Genomic DNA, 20,923 nt, shown 5'->3' with positions numbered 1-20,923 from the left:
GAGAAAGCAGGAAGCCAGGAGGCAGGCTAGAGATAAGCATCTGAACACGAGCTCAAAACATTATCCTGTCTACGCAAACTGAACAAACTGCCACGGTTTTCACTTTGACCCGATGGTTTGGCCAATTGTTATGTACTGTTCCAGTTCTAATGTTTAGGCTGCTCCTTGTGTACAAGCGGACACATGAATATCTGTACAGCTCAAGTGTACAAAATAATTCAACATTTCCTAAACAAGATACTCTGTTGCAAGGGTGTTGACTAGATGATATGTTTTTTGGAGAAAACATTAGATTCAATAATTCATTCATTACACATAAATAATGCTGAATGGCTACGCCGAATGTCTATTCTTTTCAAGTCCCAGAGAAACATTTTATAGATTTACATTAACTCTACTCAAATGATATCCCATTTATTTCCATGTTCTATATCCATGGGAAAACATTTCAACAAACCACACTTTATAAAGCCTGTAAAAACAAAATAAGCAGAGTAATTCACAGCTGATCTCCAGAGATTTTTCTTTTAAAATGATCAAGGCGCCCACAAGGCTTTGATGGAACACTTACTGAAACTCTACCGTTGAGAACGCAGATAATATTTTGAAAGCATTGTCTCTAGCCTACAGGCATTCATGGCCCATTTAAAACTTCAAACCTCTGTTTATTTTTAATGCAACGTTAAAGTTAAGCTTTTGTGCAAATGTTTCGCTGCACATCATTTCACGTAATCACACTGTGCCAGATTCACTGAAAGCTGAACCTGCACCTATCACCTCGCTCATTACAGTGCTGTGCAGATTTCAATACATTTAACTCGGAGGGCCATGGTCCAGATGAATTTTAATCATCAGCATTGTTTATGGTATAGCTGACCTGGATCGGCCAATAGACAGGGGTGCTTTGACTGATTTAGATCACTGGTTCTTAACCTGGGGGGTGCACACAGCCCCCTGGGGGGGCTAGACTGACAGATTTTTTTAGAAGATAAATCATAGAAAACGCAACTCACTTCACTGAATTTGGATAAGGGGTGTGAGAACGTATTTGGAGACCCAGAGCAGTGCAGGCGGCAGTAAAGGTTAAGAACCGCTGGCATGGGTTATTAACATTCACTCGCAGTCCCAATAGCCAGAGGCCCTCAGAAAGATAAAGGGAGGCGAGAAGCCAGGTAGCCGATCCATCAAGATAAGCCATGAAAGTTCATAACCCCAAAGAACAAGTAACCCACAAAGACCAGAGCTGTGAGCTTACAAACGGCACAACACTGCCGAGGCAAGCCTGAGCTCTGGGAGAGGAAAACCCCCCCCCACCCCTGCTGGCTGCAGGGCGGCGCTCATGCAGCCGTGACAAGCCTGCACACCAGACGCGGGCTCTCCTTCGCTGCACACAGGCCGAGACGTTACCGTTCTGATGACGACACTCCTCTTTCAACCCCCGCATCCGCTGAACAGTTTTCATTTCCACCAGTGCGGCTCTGCCACTGCCGCTGGTCCTGGGAAAGGGCACTCCCTCATCCCATTCCGGCCCTATCCCGTGCACCCCCTTCTTCCCAAAGGCGTCGGCTTACCTGCCGGCCCCACCCTCATTTCCTCCTGGATCGAAACGCCAGCTTGCCTTCGGAAAAGCATCGCCGATGCGCGTCTTTTGAAAGCCCGGCTCGCAGATAGACCGGCTAGCAACGCCCGCTGTGTGCCCAGGCCAGAGCCCAGGCCCGGCAAGCACAGCTCCGCGGAGCAGGCCTTGGGAATCGCTTGACGCTTGTCCAGCCCCCCACAGCCTTACTACCTGCAAGGCGGTGGGAAACTAGAACTGCTAGCGGAGGAGACGGGGGGGGGAACCAGAAAGCTTCTCTTTCTGCAGTTCCTCCCGGCGCTCCCCCCAACCATCCCATTTCCAGACTGCGAGTGCGGACAGGACAGGTTAAGGCACGTGGGAGCCCGGTTTTCCCCTTGGTCCCAGTTCCTTTTTGGGCAGGTTCCCACAACCGTAGTTTATTTCCCCTGTTTGACAACTTCACTATCGGAGATCAGTCTTAGTCCCATGTTTCTCCAAGTCAAACCGGTGATGGTGAAAACCCCACCGAAAAACAGGATACAGTCATAATCACCCCCTGTTGCTGGGCAACAAGAAGGGCCTTGGAGGTAAGTGCTATTCAACCAAATCCTGACAAAGAGTAGATTTTAAACAAGCGATTTGCTAGAAAAGCTCTGCACGTAAACCAAAAAAAAGCAATCAAAAATCTAAATGGAAAAAAGATTTAATAGACTGATTTCTAATCAACTGTAATTATACTTAAGAAGTTTTGCAAGGCTCGTAAGCATAGTATTGTTTGCTTTGCCGTTAACATCTGTAGCCAGGCTCTCACTGCCTTCTTCTGGCAGTGGTATTTGATTAACTTGAATTACAATTTTTTAAAAATCCTTAACCTCGTTTCAAATTCTGAACCAACTGATGAGAGAGGGCTGAACAAAGCACGTGCTGTATCCAAAGATGAGCACTGAATACTACAAACTTCCACCAGTTACAATCCGAAAAAACGCAGTTGTTAATAAACAAAAGTTGTGATTAAACAGATAATATGAATTTCGCTGCTTCAAAAACAGACTTTTATCATTCGAAAAGTAACAGACTAGAAAATTAAAATGAAAAACGTTACATGCTTCTCTTACAAATTAGCATGCACTGCCTGGCATCTGCACAGGACAGTACAGGTGGTTTAGTAGACGGGGAAGAAAACTGCAAACATCTCTTCAGCTTTAACTGTGTTTTTGGTGAGCAATAAAAGCACCTAAAAAACATTTGCAAGCGCATTTTCCAAAGCCTTTCGGCAAGCAGAAACTCAAATATCAAAATACTCCCCCCCCCCTCCATTTAGTGCTTTTATTCTGTTATTTTGAATTCGTACTATTATTTAAGACAAAACGTTGAATCAGAAAAATCCAGAGCTCACCTCACCTCTGTGCTCATGGGCAGCGGAGTCTGACTCTAGACTCTCGACAGTTGCTAGAGATGAGTTGGAGAGCAACTCAAATTCCACCACAGGAAGAGAAAGCACATGAACATGCCAAACAGTAACCACTTCACAGCTTTCAAACTGCACAGGCCTTCTTCTTGAAGCCTTTAAAAGGCTTCTTCTAGCTTCAAGGAGGTCGCTTTACAAAACACCCAACACTTAAGTCAGCTTCCCGTCGTTTTAAAGTAAAAACGCAATTACAAAACAAAGACAGAATTTCACTTCAGATCACTTGCAGAGGAAAACAGGATATGACGATCCAGAGCTATAATGGACTTAGAAATCCATGCGTGTGCACAGCAAAGATACCTTAGCTCAGTTTCTGTTCATACGGTCTTTCAGCACAGCTTGAATTCACCTCACTCACTACCCATCGGAGTAAAGAGCGCATTACAACTCTGATTTCATCAAGCCCTGGGAGGCGGTCACCTGAAAACATCCCCCAAGGAGGATGCATGGACACTCTGCAGACACAGGTGCTCACACGATTGCAACCCACAAGAGCTTTTTATAACAGAGTGGTGTGATGCTTTTGTAAATGAACAAATGACTGAGAAGATGAAGCTGTAAAAGGAATTGACAACTTCGACACTTAGCTCATAGACATTGCCATGAGCTGTGAGTAAAAGGTTTAAATATTTTAATACACGTTTAAATGCATACTATGATATATAAATGTGTACTATCAAAACCTTTGTCTCAGGTTTTTTTGTGTAGCGGTTTCTTTAATAGCTTTTAAAAAGCTGAACTAGACAACGGAGGAAATAAGGCCATCTGTTAGTCCTGTGGTGAGACAGAGTTTCCTCAATACCTATCGAACAAAACCACTCATTAACATCAGTTTGTCACAACCACCCCAGAGCCCCTCCCCATCAGCCCACACCAGACCCTGAAAGCAAGCCCTTCCATGTTGTTTTAAATACATTAATCATGTAATAATACCCCTTAAAGTACAGAATGTTGTATGATCTCTTGCATCCAGTGCGTAAAAACCCCTGCTGAGATACCTCCCCTTCTAACAACGAGTCTTACCTTTCTGCAGTCTGAAAGTGCTGAAGAAGTCAGCGCTAACTGCTCCAGGTTAACACGTATACTTTACAATTATGCATCTGAACCAGCAATTTTAGCTGCGCCTTTGATTTTGGCAAGGGGGAGTGAGGAAAGCAAATGAGAACCTTAACTGCAGATCTTAACTGTTAAATTGAACAAAGATGGGGTAGGATTGTCTTTTCTTGATTTCTGCCAAACACAGCCTTTACAACACTTGACCTTTGTGCAAAACCCCTCAGGCACTGCAACCACGTGCCCCCTGTCTGTCTGTCCTTTCTGACGCCAGCACGGGGACGGACTGCTGGCACCGCCCTGCTTCCTCCAGCTGCTGTGGAGCATGCACTCCGAGCTCCCACGACACGACTGCATTCCACAGCTCCAGACCCACACTTCGCCTTGCTTGCATCAGCTCGGAACCCACCACTTTCTTCAAACCAAGTCATACGACATCACAGTCTGAGATTGGTATCCTTTCTTCTTTAGTACAGACTCACCTTGTCCTGTATTTATTTCACTAAGTGCTTTCACCACAATCAATTTGCATCCGAGCTAATGGCAGCAGCACATGATCGTTCCTCGTTCTCTCTCTCTCCTCCAGCACTGGTGACGTTCCCGGCTGTCCTCCTCCACCGCTCTCATCAGAAGTGTTAGAGACTCCAGTTCAGCGCTGTTGTTCCACTGCATTCAGCTCAACAAGTCTAATTCACATGAACAGGCAAATTACCCTTCAGGGACGTTTAACGACATGGTGTGCTCCTTTTCCTGTTTTCAATTAAGGTGCATTAAAAAAAAGTCAGGAAAATAAGGAGAAAAGGAAAAACTACAAAGGCCCAACAGCTCTGTAAAAACTGCCCTAAATCCCAACGCCACAAGGGGGGAAGAGGGCCAACATGGATCCATGAAATGATGACAATGATTCATTTCCAGCACAGCGTGTAATTTGACTTGATGGTTTTACCAAACTGCAAAACAGAGAAATACAGCCGTCACTAGCGCTTCCCAGCTGCTGTTCGGCTCTGTGTAGAGGGCTGTTTGAGACCAGGGCCCCTCTCTCTGGCGGGGGGGCAGGCACATGGGGGGCACACGTGGTCCTGACCGCTGCCTAGTCTGCAGCAGGGGTGCCCGGGCAGCAGGGCAGAGGCAGGCAGCCAGGGAGAGCGCACACGGCTCCCGCTACCGAACAGGTCGAGACGGTTCACTCCTTTCCACACATTTCACTGCACAACCGCTGCAAAATAATCCCAGACTCACTTTCTGCACGGAGCTCTGGGTTTTCAAAACCGATCCTTCGGACCTATAGTGTCAACGACAAGGAGATGGATTTGTTTGGTTTTTTTATTGCAATACACCGACCTCTCATTCTAAAACCCAGATTCTTACAGCCCTGCTGTCCAATGCAAGTCTGTGAATGCTGGGTCAGCGCCAGCCATGAGAGACTCGGGAGGAAAATGTTGTTGCTGCTACATGCACGTGGAGATGGCGGACCAGCAGGGATAACCTTTATGCACAGATAACCTTTTAGGTTCATGCTATAAGGAAGCAGAAAAGCTAGTGTGCGCACAGTTAATTGGGGCATACTATCCAGGATTTAAAAAAAATGTGAATATGCTTCATCAATAATTAATAAAGTCTATCTTTGAAAGCACAGTGAGTATTCCCTTAACTCAGGGGATCTGCTCTCTCCAGGTCGATTAGATTTGCTCAGCTTCAAGCTGGTATCGTTCTTGATGATCGAAGACTTGGATAAACACACACTTATCCATTCATTATTGAAAAAGCTTATTCTCAGTGAGAGCCATGGCAGTCTGGAGTCTAGCCCAGAGGCAGGGCTATCCCTGGATGCCAAATGCCAGTCCATAGCAGGGGGACACACAATGACAACTCCGAGACGCCACCTAACCTACAGAGCACACCTCTGGAAACTGGGAGGAAACCAGAGCACCCAGAGAAGATGAACATGCCCACTCCACACAGAAGGCAGACAAGAGGATTTCACTACAATTCCAGCATACCCTGTACTACAGCAACGTCACAGCACATGCACATGGACACATTGCTCATCGCACATCTATACTTCACAGCCAAGTCAGACCACCTATCTATATTACAGACAAATGATCTGGAAACATTACCTTTCATCTGAAAAGGTCAGGGCAGTTTGAGACACCAGATAAAGAAAGTTGAATGAATCTACCCACCTCGCTGCCCAACCTGCAGGAAAGCTCAGTGCAAGAAGGAAATTGATTCATATTTCTTTGACAGAATCATGCTATATGCTTCCTGTTAGCCACCTCAACACCGCTGTGCTCACACGTGTATGCAGGGCCTGTTTAGACAAAGTCACAAGAATGCTGCCAGGCTGCTCTCTGCCTGTGGGATTCTCAATTACGGCTCGCTGAGGTCACAACCTTTGAACCCTCATGCAATGAAGCAGATGGGGCCAACAGTGTTTTCAGCCTCCTTTCACACACCAGCCTCTGGAAGAATATAACGGCCCAGACCATCGGCACAAAACTGATGGGACTTGACTGGACAGGCAGACAGACTACAAAAATGAAAACGCGGTGAATCACTGCTACCACCACAAAAGAAAAGGAAATATCATTCCTAAAGCTTTTGTGCAACCAAATTTACAGAGCTCCTGTCAGCAGTGATCCATGATGAGCCCATCCAAAACCTACACTTCTGAAGAGTTGGCTCTCCAGGCGTGAAAGCGACACTCACTCCACCCCACCAGCCTTGAAGCTTTGTGATCGGCCAGACTCTTGTAAAACAGCCCAGTCCCATCTCAGGCAGAACCAGAAGCTTTTCCTATGACAGAGGGGAAAACCAGCTGCCATCGGCACATCTCGACGGTCAGGATAGTTTTGGTTTTAGTTTGGGGCAAAAGCAAAGTGCCTGCCACTGAACTTAACTGTGTTTTGTTTTTGTTTTTTTAATATGGGGATTCCAGTCGGGTATGTAAAAAAAAGAGCTAGCAAAGACCAGGAAGTAATGGAATTATTTCTGTGAATTCCCCGGCCTGCATTCTTTCAGTGCTTTTATCCAAAGAGTCCCGATGTCAAGACCCAGGCGGAGGCTGTTATAACAACCAGTGCTTGTCACCACAGAGCAGTAATGCTAAGCAGACCCCGAGGCACAACACTCTCATTGAGGCCAAGGCCTGCTTGTGCGCGAGGTCAGCAATCTGTCTCGGTGCCCTCCTCATCCCCCTCATTGACAGGGCAGAGGGAAGGCTGCAATCTTTAATGCCTGGATAATTTTCAACAGCACCATGATAAGCGTCATAAAACAAGGCTAATAAGGCTAAAAATCTCATGTGGACTGGAATACATATCCAATCAATGCACTCTCCACAACCCCAGGTACTGCAAAAGAAAACACATGAGCCTGTGAAGCTAATTCTGTCAACACACGGTTGGTTAGATAGGCTGTTCTTTTCCCTTCACCAGCTGAACAGTTTAATTGAGAGATAAGACGGTTTTGTGTTAACACTAACGTCAATGACCTCTTACTCTTGGCTAGCTGGTCTGTAGAATAAGAAAGAGAGAAAGGATAAGACGTGCCTCGCCTTGTACTCAAGACTGGCAAAGCAGGAGAGAGAGGTTTATAGTGACACTTCAGAGGCTCTCTCTCAGATGAGCTCTTTTCTCCAGCTGTGTTAAAGTTCAGGGACATTTTTTCTGTCTATTTCATCTCATCTCACACCTCTTAGTCAGTCCTGTTCATTCCTTGACTGTGAGGGGACCTTGAAGAATCCTCAGAAGCCTTGGACAACCCAGTGAATGACTGACGACAGATATAACACAGTGAAACAAGTGGAAATTACAATAAAGTGCAAAGTTAAAACCGAAAGCAGGTGGCACTTTAAGCAAAGGGTGGCGAACGCCTGGAAGAATCCGTCCAACCACGTAATCAAAGCAGCTTCCCAGATGTCTTTCAAGACACAGCTGGATGAGACCCTCCAGTCTACAAGCCTGTAACTATCCAGTGAGCTAGAGAGCCTGGATGTCCAACTCTTACTTAATTGTCCCAGATGGGAAATGTGTTATGTAGGCAGGTAATAATAATAATTGCGTACACTTATATAGCGCTTTTCTGGGCACTCTACTCAAAGCGCTTTACAGGTAATGGGGATCCCCTCCACCACCACCAATGTGCAGCCCAATACGCTCATCACACACCAGCTCTCAGTGGGGAGGAGAGCAGAGTGAGGAAGCCAATTAATAGAATTGATTCTATTAATTGAATTAATAGAATAATAGAATAGAACAGTAGAAGACATAACACTTTTAACATGACATGAACCCGTTAACAAGACATACATGTACGATGAGAAACACAAAATATATATATAGATATAAATCAATAAAGTAAAAAAATGCAGTTTCCAAATTAAGCAGGTTAATAGCTATGAGAATAAAAGGCCGCCTAGATTGAAACACAATAGAACTAAGTTATCCAAATTAATACCCGGATGTTTTTAACCCATATTCATTTTTTAATTTGATCTCTGCACAAGCAAGATTAATCCAGGGGCTGTCAACCTGGGGAGCTCCATTCCATGACATTACAGGAGTTTGAATTCAGTAATTAATGAATCGGAAGGCTCACTAACTGACCAAGGCGCTGAAGGTCACATTGATTATTTACAATTATTGGGATCAAAGACTAGCAATGGAATGAAGTGCCAAGGTCCACCCCCCTTGTTTAAACTAATTAAAACAATTCTCCCCTAATCAGCACAGAAAAAGAGGACAACCAGTACTATTAAATAACAAAGGCACACAACTGTCTTCTGCTTAATTTAGTACAAACGCATCTCTTTTGGATGACTTCACTCACCTATTCATGAAAGATCAATGCAGCTTGTTAAGTATCAACTTGCAGGCTCATTAGCGTTCCAAGACGGGGATGAACACCTCATCAACAAGTGAGCACAAGCTGTGATTAGCTAATAAGATAGCAGAATGAAACATCATCAATTTCCTCCCCCTTCTATAAACAGCAGGTCTGCTCACTTGTTTCTTTTAAAAAAGCTTCTCCTCTTCCTCTCCTGCCTTCTCCGTCCCCCCCCCCAGTCTTTCTTTCCTACTGAATAACCCTGCAGGAACGTGGAAATGCAAACTGCCTCAGGGGTTTGCCCGCTCTGATCACGTGAGGGGCCGGCACAGCCTCAGCACACACATGACACACGCTGTGTACAGAATACCAGCGTGCGCTCAGGTCACGAAGACACGGACAGAGGGCACTGGGCTTAAGCGCTTGCAGGCAGTGCCGTTCCGAGGCTGGATCCCTTCTGATGGTGGAGAAACAGTTGGCTCTGGTAATGCAGGAGAGGGAGGAAAACTCGGCATGGGACTAGGAGCCTCGGCAAAGTCATGACTTCCCTCTTATTTTGCATTGGAAAGTAACCGGCGCAACGGGTAACTTAAACAGCAGTGAGCTTGGATGTGTGATGACTCACCCATGAAAGCCCCCCCAAACCCCACCTTTATTTCTGATACAGGACCTCTTCTCAAAACCGGGGAACATGTCAAGATTCAAGATTTCTTCATGTGCCATATACAACACGTGTATTGGGATGCTTACTCGTTCAGCTGTACCCAGTAACATTAGAGGAAAAAAAAAACAGGCACAAAGGACAGACATGGACAATACATTACAATACAGCCAAGACAGGACAGAGTGCAAATCACACTATGTCAAATCACACGACTTGTTTCTGTTTCGAATGCCCCAGTTTCACAATTGGAAAAAAGCAGCACCACCTGGTTTAGTTCTTGAACACTACAGTAAAACCTTAAAGGGGGTTTAAGGCCAATGACAAACAGCTGTGAGATAAAGCACAATGCAGCAAGGACACAGAAGCACTAGCCTTCAAACCAGTGCAGTGACAATACGTTGTTTGGAATTGCTTCTCAATTGGAGAAAAAAGGGCAAACAACTAATTTCTAAGCAGATGCATAATTGTCTAAAATCAACTGCAACTGTAAGAGTGTAGCACTGGTGTTTACAGACCTTTACTCTCTGTTAAATTACTGCATTGCTAATCTCTGAAGTTCAAAACAAAGACACTGACACTGAAACTGCACAGGACCCCAGCCTGATGAGCAACGGAAGGGAATTCATGGTGCAAACACTCCCTCTCTCCCCAAGAGGTATTAAATAGCTCTGCAAACACAAAAACAAGAAGCAAGGCAGACGCACTCTGCCTCTCTCAGCTGATCTGCATCACTGCACAGGGGGACACTGAGAAACCCAGAGATGAAAGTTCACCCTGCCCTGGAGAGACTGCTGAATGAGCACTGCCAAACACTCCCTCCTCTTCAAAAGCCAAATTAAATCATTGTGCCTCTCTCTCTCAGCATTCACCCGGTGCTACACACCTGATACAATTCTAACATGCGCCAAGCACTTTCTATCCCACTGCTAAAAAGCGTCCCGGCAGCGTTTCCCTGCGAGCGGCTGAAGAGCAATTAAAAGCTTAAAACCAAAAAAAAAAAGGTAGATAATGAACACTTACCCACCCTGCCCTGCTAAGAGACAGTATCCTCTTGCGTGTTTGAGAGGCGCAAGCACACGAAGGCCCCGCCCACCCGCAGGTCATGTGACCGGTCGCTTTTACACACCACACCTCTCATTCACTGTTCGTCAATAGAGTATTGTGGAGCTCAGTCATAGGAGCGAGGATCTTCACTCCGCGGCGCTGCACAGCATGTGTGTTTTGTCTGTTTTCGCTCTGCTCGACTAGAAGGACGCAGGCTTCGCCCTCCTGCCCTTTTCTGTTAAAGCGACGGGGTCCTAGTTAAAGCTGTGTTACCTCTCAGTTTCTTCCTAACTCCCCACAACACTGTGGTGCTCAGTATTATCACTCCGTCTCGGACGGACAGATTTTATTTTGCTGTTAAGCAGAGTTATTAAATAAAGGGTTCGTTTAATTAATAATTAACGCAAATTCTTAATGACAGAGTTTAAGGTTCACCTGGCATTAATCATTAGCCACGACTCCGTATACTTGTCATGACTTCAATTTAAAATTCCTCTGTAAATGCCTTTTAACACTCTGCTAAATCTTGAATTTACCAGTTTTACAAATATACACGGAAACGAGGGGTTAAAGTCCAGGGACGGTTCGGGTGGTTCATACAAACCTACTGTAGTATTTCAAACACGGGCTTATTTTCATAAAGTATTAGGATCCTGGCAAATACACTACAAAGTCAAGGTCATTGTTGTGAGTTTTGAAGTGATTCTCAGAGAAACTAGTTGCTTCACGTACAGTACACAAGACAGAACAGCATCATGATGCTTAGAGGTAAAAGCAACTCCAGACTGCCAGAGGTCACTCAGAGACGCACAGGCAACCAAAACCTGAGGATGGCCCACTGTTGCAAGAAGACCAAGGTGGCACACCACTTGCCTTTCTGCACCATTGCAGGCTATATGGATTTGTACAGTTTCGACAGCATTAACGTGCATGATCACTTGAACTTGTTAAGTCTTACCTAGGCAGCTCTATTCTTCCTGTACTGTACATAACGCGATCAACAAAGCTATTCACAAAAAAGCCGACGATTTGCACAAATGACATTAGCACAAGATATTTTAATTGTGAAGTGAGACTTGGCACCAGGGTCACAAAAGGAAAAGACAGTAAATTAAACAAATTGTTGAGGCTTGTCCAAAACCAAAATGCACGTAAGAATGAAACGGTGAAAGGGTGTAATTTCCACTGATCTGCAGATAATTCCAAAATGAAGTTTTTCTGTCTTGCTTAATAATGCTGAAAAAATGCTGAACAGTTTTGAACAATACAGAACACAGAAACTATGCCAGCTGGCAGAAGGCTAGAAGCTTTGACAGTGTACTCTGGGAGGTAAATTGCACTGAATACATTTTTCAAATAAGGGGTGATGTCTTAGTTCATTCTGCCTTCAGCTAACTGCACCTAATAATAAGGCATTTTTGACAACACAGCCGACTTCCCCGTTATTAATACTTTAAATACTAAATTTAACACTTAAATTACACTGCGGCACTCTCCAAATTGAATTAGCCTGCTTGCTCTGAGGTAACTAGAGTTTGCATCTCTGTGTTCGAATTCCTGGCTTTGCTTTTTACCCCAAAGTTATTGAAGCGGCCATTTTCGTGTTGCTGGAAGTTAGCTCTGCTCGCCAGCGCTTTACGGTCAGGGAACTGGAAGCTAACCAGCGGCAGTCCTCCCCAGAGACTGGTTTCCATTTTACATTAAGAAGATCCAGGTTTAAAGCATGAGGCTCTTCTTTTAAGAATGAGGAGAAATGCTGAGTGCATGGAACAAATTAGCAAGCCAATGACAAGGAGGGTGAGTCACAAGGATATCTTAAAAATGCTCGATGAGGTTCTGGAATCTATAAACAGCTAAGACACAGATTGATTTAATAATGCTCTCTCCCCTAGTTACCTTTCCTATGTTGTTATATTCTTGTGCAGTGCAGAAGACTGTAGCTTTCAAATAAAAAAACTAAAATAAGATTCTGGGTTGTGTCACATGCAAAAGGGAAGGAGAAAAATTAAAAGAAGACAAAATCATTGATTTAAAGCTTAAAGCTCGTCTTTTGCATTAGAGCTTCTGTTCTTTTTCCAAAGAAGTCGCATAGCAGGGAAGAGGCAGGCCGCAGGTCCTTGTTTACTTGAACTGGAAAACCACAGTAGCCTGTTTACTTGATGAGACCATGCAGAGATCAGAGGACTGTTCAGGCTCCAGAATGCAATATAATGCCCCCAAAGTCAACCCCCACCCCCACTTCTTCCAGAACATTTACAATTTATTGCATTAATAGGAGACCGCATGCCAGTTTAATTTAATTGCTCTAAAACAAGAAAAAAATCATGAATCATGAAAGCCAGTTACAGTATTTGCAGAAAAACAACAAATGTGGACAAACTTTTGCCTCACGTGAATTTACTGGAGTTAGTTTCAGGTTTTAAGGTTATGGTAGCGAGGGCTTAAAGGCTGAAGCTCTCACAGCTGGATCGGATCTCTCAGCAGCCTCCCAGCTAAATCCCCGAACATGGGAAAAACGCTATACTGGATTTTTTGTAATCAATAGGCGACCTGCACAGTACTGACAGAACGTGTGCAAAACAGACAGACTACGTCTTTGAAACATCTCTCTTTCTCTTTTTTGTTTTCTTGAGAGGAACACTTTGGCACAGACGTTTTTCTGGAGTAGCTGAGAGAGCACATCTTCTTCGTAACCTTGCAGAGGCCTAGCTGAGGTAAACAGTGGCAGCCTGCCGAGAAACACAGGGCAGCACTGGGTCTTTCCCGGGTTTTCTGGGGTTTTATTTTCATTGTCCTCCTCCGAAAGTGAAAAGGGATGAAAAATCTCTAATGGGAACCACTTGCCAGGCCAAGCTCCTCCTTCTTACACGCTGGACAAGATGATTTTATACTTACAGAGAGTGCCGAGCTGCTCGCTCTCCGAAGGGGGATCCATTTGCCCAGGTTAATGAGTCGCACCCGTGTGAGTTCGGCCTTTTGTCCCAGCCAAGTTTCCAGAGAGAGGAGCAGGAGAGGCTGGAGGCTCAGCACCACGGAGCTGTACAGCCGACAGCTGTGGGGTCTTTGTGTTAGTCACTGCACTCGCTCACGGCCTCTAATCTTAATTACAAACATATTTTGTTTTGCAAGAGGAACACAAAATAACATTGCTCATGGATTGGACTCCCGGGAAATCGCCGCTTCCAGCTCATCCCAGAAATAAATAGCTGGGCATTTGTAAAACTCAAAATCTGTAAGGAGTTATTTTATTTACTTCGGTTTTATTTTTGATTGTGACAGTAGTGACGATACTGTAGTTGGTGCAGCTATTGCTGCACAGCCCCGTTGTCCTACATTTGATTATGGACTGGTGCCCCTTAGGTGTGGAGTTTGCATGTTGCATGTGGAGTTTGCATGTTGTCCCATATTCACAGAGGTTTGCTCCAGGTGCTTCAGTTTCCTCCCACCTTCTAAAAACATCCTGACTGGGGTAACTGCTTTCTCTTAATTGTCCATGTGTATGTATTTATGTGTGTGTCTATAAAGTTTTGCCCTGCGATGGACAGGCTCCAGGCTGGCACAACTGTCCACAGGAATACCCGACTCTCTCGTGGTGCATGGGTGTTGACGGTTCACAACAGACTCTTCTAAACTACACTGACAAAGAAGCAAAAGCTTTCCGCACACAGATGCCTGACCTGAGATGCATAAATACAAGGTCTGTATCTGAGCCTATGCATGGCACATTACTAAAGAGCAGGTATAGTGCACTGTCATCATTATAACACCATGTACATGATAAACACATAGTAAAAGGTACTAAAGCTGCATAAAATCCTGGTAAAACATGGGAAAGTGTATCAAATCATAGTGGTTAGAATAAGAGCAAAACACTGGAAAACCAGACTTTCCAATGCAAATTTTAATAAGGGACAGCAGTGTGTAATACTGGTACTGCTTCTGTAGCTCACCATCACTTAAATATACATTTATAAATATAAGATTAAGAAATAAAATAAAGCATGAACAGGAAGGGACAGCACGGTGGTGCAGTAGTTAGCATTGCTGCCTCACAGCGCTGGGGCCCTGGGTTTAATTCTGGACCTGGGTGCTGTCTGTGCGGAGTCTGCACGTTCTTCCCTGTGTTCATGTGGGGTTCCTCTGGCTGCTCCAGTTTCCTCCAACAGTCCAATGACATACTGCTAGGTGAATTGGCTTCAGGGAAAATTGGCCCTGGCGTGAGTGTGTGAGCACTTGTCCGTGTGCCCTGTGATGGACTGGCATCCCATCCAGGGTGTACCCTGCCGTTACCCCGAAGCTTGCCAGGATAGGCTCAGGCTCCCCCACAAACCCTGTCATGGATCAAGCAGTTTAAAAAATGGATGGATTGATGAACAGTAAGATGTTACTGTTTAGAAATCCAGGATGTCCTCTGCACTTAGCAGGCTAGGAAAGAGTCCTTCACAACAGGAATAGAGACACAGCATCTCTAAACCAGTGTTCTCATTGTAGTCGGTTCTTTAAAACCTACGTTCTGCTTTCCTCAGCCACAAACCTCTACGCAGGGTGATGTTATCAATGAGACTGTTCTGTAAAAGTGCTGTAAAATGTAAATTTCAGCGACAAGGTCTCAGTGAAGGAATAATGAATCCCAGAGTGGCAAGATTTGTTATGCTGGTCTCAGTGGTGTTTGCTGCAATGCAGGATCAGAGCTTTAACACAGAAAACCAGCCGGTCTTTGTATTTGCACTTCATGCCACAGCAGCACAGAGCCCTGCTGGCAGCCGAACTCACAGTTTCGAGGGCAGACCGCAGTTTCTGCAGACGATGTCTGAACAACGCATGCGGCCGCAGTCAGAGCCCCCCCCCACACCCGCCATCCCTCCTCTGAGAGCTAAGTAAAGCTGGCAGTTTCATTAAGCCATCAATATAGCCGCAAAAGCTCCACGCCAAGGCCTGGCTCATCCTAGCCACGCCAACTGCTGTGGAGGATTTGGAGTTACAAGCCACTCATGCAGTGCCGACATCGCAGCCCGGGAGGGATCATCTTCTATCAGTATCCGACAACTGCTGTGGGCCCTGCAGGTTCTGCAGCTAATGCCCAGATAATGCCCAGTTTATCACGCCAAGGCAGCTGTGCACCAGCTAATAAGAGCGTCTGCAAGGCTTTTTCTGTGCTGCCATTTAAGGATAAAACAAAATACCACGGTTGGGCACCACAAATCTTGGGGGGCTGCCATGATGGTAGAGTTGTGACTTTGACAAGACTCCTCTCAGCCAGACTTCACTCTGGTAATCAGCTTCTCCACAGGCTAAAGACAATGACATTGGCTTATAAAGGCAGTGCTCATTTCTCTTTTGTTTACACAACCACCCAGAGAATTATGTTTCAGCTGCTCTTTTTTTTTTCGGGTTTAACTTTCTCTTTATGTGTGTGGTTGTACTTTTGCATTAATCCTACCCAAAACTCAAAGGCCCTGAATACAAAGCAGATACTTTTGACAGCAAATTCATTTAGTTACACACGCTTTGTTAAATCCAGTTTGCATTCTAAAAATGACTTTTAATTGTCATTTATAGATGTAAAAAATGACTTTTAATTGAAAAAGAGAAAGAGGGTAAGGGAACAATACTCAATGTCATTAAATGGATGAACATGGATGTTTTGTAAACCTCTGTCTCTCTCAGTACTGTATGCCTGTTTTGCAGCAAGTCAGGAGTCATTAGGGAAGAGGTCACCACTGCAGAGCTGAACTATAGTGGGAAAGTTTAAAAAACACTCAAGCTCTGACCAACAGCTCAGATTTACTGTTTCCGTAGCCCATCTCTGCTGTTTTCAGTACAGTATTGACAAGAAATGTTTTAATCTCTCCAAAAACATTTTCTTTCTTGCTCATTAAGATGTAGTTTTTCTCGATGTTTTGGACTCGCACATACAGAGAGAATGTGAATCGATATTCCCGATCTTGCAGATTTTAATAAAAGAACTGTGAAGGAAAAATTAGGACTAATATCGATGGGTCAAAAATATTTTTAAATCAATCCGGCAGTTGCACTCTCCCTGGTATACCATCAGTGTTTCTGAAGCCTTTTTTTATCGATCATACTCAGTAAGAGAAAGCATAGAGGTAAAAAGGGGTGTGATCAGGCAGAATGGGGGTGTGGTGCATAGCTCTACAGCCTTATAGCCCCAGTATCCTGAGTCGGATACTGTGCTGGCTGTCTGGGTGGAGTTTGCATGTTCTCCCCCCACATAGTCACATGAGTTTTCAGCCGATGCTCTTGTTTCTCCCATAATTTGGTCAAGCTTGATGTCCCTTTCAGGGGTAGGGGGGAGTTGAAGAGGATTTTGTGTGTGTGTTGTTGGTGGGGGTGAGGTAAAATCAGTGTTGGTTATGAGCCAGCAGCCAGACAGACCCACATGGGCCGAATTGCCCGTGGTCATCTCTGGTCTTCCCGATGTTCATCTCCTCAGCATTTTATTGAACACACACATTTTATTAATTTGAAAATAAGACAGGTCATAAATGTGAGGTGCTTTTCTAGCCCTTTGGTTAATTAGTAGTTAATTGGCGCAAGGAGCTGGTGTGAAGTGAGCATACTGGTGCACTATGCCTGCTGTCGCATCATCCAGGTGGGTGGAGGGGAGTCTCCATTACCTGTAAAGCGCTTTGGGTGGCATGTCCAGAAAGTGTTTAAGTGTAAGCAATCAATTACATATGAGGCACATATAGAATACAAATACAATTATTATTATTAGAAACATCCTGATGTCTATACAGATTTCTAAGTATTTTATTCATCCTAATTCCAGCATTTAAAAAATAACTGTAGAAAATCCCCAGCTCTATTACAGAAGCTGATACTGTGGCTTCTTTCAAGAAACAGGTGGATGAGATCCCTAGATTGATTAGCAACTGGCTACCACATGCTCTGGATGGGCAGACTGGCCTCCTCTCACGTTCTTGAACTGTGCAGCTGGGTAGCTTACAGTTCCAGGGTCGGCCAACACACAAGAGCCTGAACTCCATCTCTCTGGGCTGCGTGGTGCAGTGAGGGGCAGAGGAGGCAGGAGAGAGGGAGAGAGGAAGGGACAAGAGACAGATGATGACAGAGAAGCGGACTAAGACTTGGGCCGAGAGAAACTGCGGGGAAAGGGAGACAAATGCGCAAGGAGGACTGACATTCTCCTCGGGCTGTCAGTCCGTCTAGTGTTGTCATGTTCTCTGAGAGCTGTCCTCTGTGCTTCTGGTATCACAGAATCAGTTCTTGTTCATGCTAGGGGGTGGCTAGGAGTCTCACCCCAGCCAGGTCAAAAGCAGCAAAACTTTGGGGAATTAAAAGAAATGAAGTTCTTCTACTTTTGTTTCTTTAAAAAAGTGTACTTTTTCCAACGTCTTGCTTTCATCTTTGCTCTTCTGCCTTGCATTCAGCCAGGAAGCACTGTTTAGCTCTGCGGAGGCTGGGCTGCATGTGAAGGCTGAGAGTCACACGAGCACAGGGTCTGGGAAAAGAGGAAGCGCTTCCTGCACACGCGGTTAAAAATAGTGGAAGCACTGTACCGCTGTGCGCAGACCAACCGCTCTTCTGACAGAGAGGGCTGAAATGTTGTTGCGGTGAGTGCTGTGAGTCTTTGGGCTGTGGGTTCGAGTCCCCAGTGCACAGACCGCTGCTGTACCTTGAGTGAGGTTCTGTCCCCCAGTTATTCCAGTACACCCAGCTGTAGGAACGGGGACCAGTGTGTGCTGGAGATGTGGCTCTGTGATGGACTGGTGGCTCATGCATACTCTGTACTCCATTTCCCACACAGAAACCAGGATAAGCTCTGGGCTGATAAGCCAATGTCTGTGACTTTAATGTATTTTATTATAATTTAGCCCTTTTATTATTTTATTTCACATCCTTTTATTATTATTAAAACCCCTTTGTCTATTGCCCATTTCATAGTGACAGTTAACAGTTTTAATGCCTGCCTAATGCCTGCTGGTATAGAGAGGGTAGACCGTGTTGAAGTAGGTCCCCTGCTCTTTGTGAAGCACTTTGGAGTCCTTTAGTATGAAAAGTATTATATAAGTGCGATTACAATTATTAATCATCTTTGAAAAGAGTATTATCAAATATCATCATGTCATCATCATCTGCCCTCATGTGCTGTAGTGTACACAACAGGCTTGGTGCAGAGCAGGTGTTCTGTCTGTTTTCTGCACAATGTTGCTTGCTGGAGTCCGGCCTGGACCTCCCCGTTGCAACTGCATCACAGCTTTTCTTTCAGGACGCCAACAGAGGGTCAGGCAGTGTGTCAGGACTGAGAGGAAACAGGCTCCTCTGCTGCTCCCACCAGGGATTAAGATAAATTCTGCATTTGCACAGTGGCAAGAGTAAACAAAACATTTCAAACTCGCAGGATGAGGATGTGCCCATTATAACACCTCTTTAATAACACGAGTATTAGGCAAATGCTTTTCCCTCTACTCGTTTTTGTGCACATGTGACTGATTAGTCAAGAGTTCCTTTCCTGTGATTGTGTTTTACAACCAGGCAAGTACATACTAATCAACTCCTTTTGTCCTGTAGTGACTCCTCCTGGTGGCTGTAGGACTTGCATGAGCTGATTCCCCCCTCCAGCACCCCTCCAACACCCCTCCAGGTCCAGGCTGCCAGCCCCCACTCAGTCACCTTTGCAAAAATCTTACACAAAATACATTTGGAAAGAATGTGTTTTATAAACAGTTCTGTTGCCTCTTATTATGAGTAATCAAACACTGAAATTAACTTATTTCTTGCCGCAATGTACTGAAGATTATTCTTTTTTTTTTCCTCCAGTAGATCCATAATTATATTACCGGTAGTGATGACTAATAGGTTGTGACCAACGGGACATGTAATTAAATGCTATGATTACTGACCTTGAACAAATCAGTTCCAGATGCCCAGAGAAGTTTGTTTCAGGCTAGAATGTCACAGAACACTTATTTAAACAAAGCATAAGTAAGGGGGTAAACTTAACATTTTATCAAGTTTAGCTTCATGTGGTTTCAGAGATGTCCTGACTTCACCCCCTTTTTTGCTCTGGTGATTTCTCAGAAAAAAAGAAAGAGTTCTTTGAACCACCTCGAATAAAAGCCCTCTTTTAATTCTCCCTAATATCACATATATCAGAAATAATTTATTTGGCATCATTCTGGAAGAACGTAATTATTCATAAAAACATGTCCATGTCTTGTGACATGCAAAAGTCTATTAAATTGTAACTTGTAGTGCCTCAGCACTTTATAATTTTGATCCTCACAGAAGCCTTTCACAAGAAACCAGGCAGCCATTTTTGGACACTGACAGACTGAGGCACACTGTGAAGTGCTTTGGTGCGCTGGACTAACGTCAGCGAAAGGATAAGATGGGATGTTTTGGCCTGATGCCTTGGAACCAAACCATTTCCTGACATTTTATTTCCGTGTTTACTGCGTTGAGGACTTTAACGATCTTGGCTAGGGAAAGAAAAAAGAGAGAATCAGAGAAATAAACCCCCAAAAAAGAATCAGAAGTTCTTTCCTTCCTCACACCGAGGGGTGTTCTGCCTCACAAGGGGAAAGGTCACTGGAAATTGTGATTTTCCTGGTCTAGATGACCTCAGGTTCTCGGTCTGAGCTACGCAATAACTTCCATGTGCTGCGCTCGTGAACTGGCCTGACAGAAGTAAATAAACCCTGCAGAGCCGCCCGCACACTGGGTTCCAATCGTCTGTGTTTCGTCTCCCACCACGGTTCAACATGACAAACACAGCCCTCCTGAGAAGTGCCACCAGCAGTGCTACAAACCCCTGCAGTTTCACCCCTTCAGTCCGTTCAACTTTCAGGGCCTTCCTAACTTCTCATTTGCTTTGGAAGACATTCACACAAAGGTTTGTTACTTTGTTTTATGCCCCGAGTTGCTGTGGCTTGTTTTTCTTGCAGACCCTCAGGGAAAGTACGGCCACATCTCTTTCTTTTTAAGCCAGAGCACAAGCCACTTGTGACACAGCAAAAATCACTGTGTCCTCAGCGCTGCCTGCTGCCCGAGGCGATTCCGCCAATCAAACAGGGGTCCTGCCCATCTGTCTCTCTGGAATGTGTGGCCCTGGGGCTTCCTGCTCTCTTCTCCAGGGTTTGTGTGATTGCAACCCGGTTTTCATGTTGTGACACACTGGATGCAAGCTGGGGCCAGACCAAGCATCACAGGAGAGCCGGGGAGACAAATTCCAACATTTTTCCTTCAACATCACGGCGAGCTGCCATTGCACCCCACGAGACACCGCTGTCCTCACTGTAATTTCCACTGCGGGCGGTAAGCT

General features: G+C 44.9%; 1 protein-coding gene across 12 annotated transcripts in view; it reads right to left on the bottom strand.

The window, feature by feature from the left end:
• Positions 1-20,923, bottom strand: part of septin9a (septin 9a) — a 94,629-nt gene that overhangs the window by 20,779 nt on the left and 52,927 nt on the right. Inside the window, exon 1 of one of the 12 annotated variants that reach the window (XM_088926667.1) lies at positions 10,594-10,776. The exons of 8 other annotated variants lie outside the window; for them this stretch is intronic. The gene's annotated coding sequence lies outside the window, so the exon portion shown is untranslated. Of the gene's footprint in view, positions 1-2,954; positions 3,389-10,593; positions 10,777-20,923 lie in introns of those variants that run through there. 3 more of the 12 variants (XM_088926669.1, XM_088926671.1, XM_088926670.1) reach the window with 3 other exon arrangements.

This window comes from Atractosteus spatula, chromosome 11 (genome assembly GCF_055471065.1).
Source record: "Atractosteus spatula isolate fAtrSpa1 chromosome 11, fAtrSpa1.hap1, whole genome shotgun sequence".
NCBI classification, from domain to species: domain Eukaryota; kingdom Metazoa; phylum Chordata; class Actinopteri; order Semionotiformes; family Lepisosteidae; genus Atractosteus; species Atractosteus spatula.
Note: the sequence above shows the minus strand (reverse complement) of the source record. Positions and strands in the feature narration are given on the sequence as shown.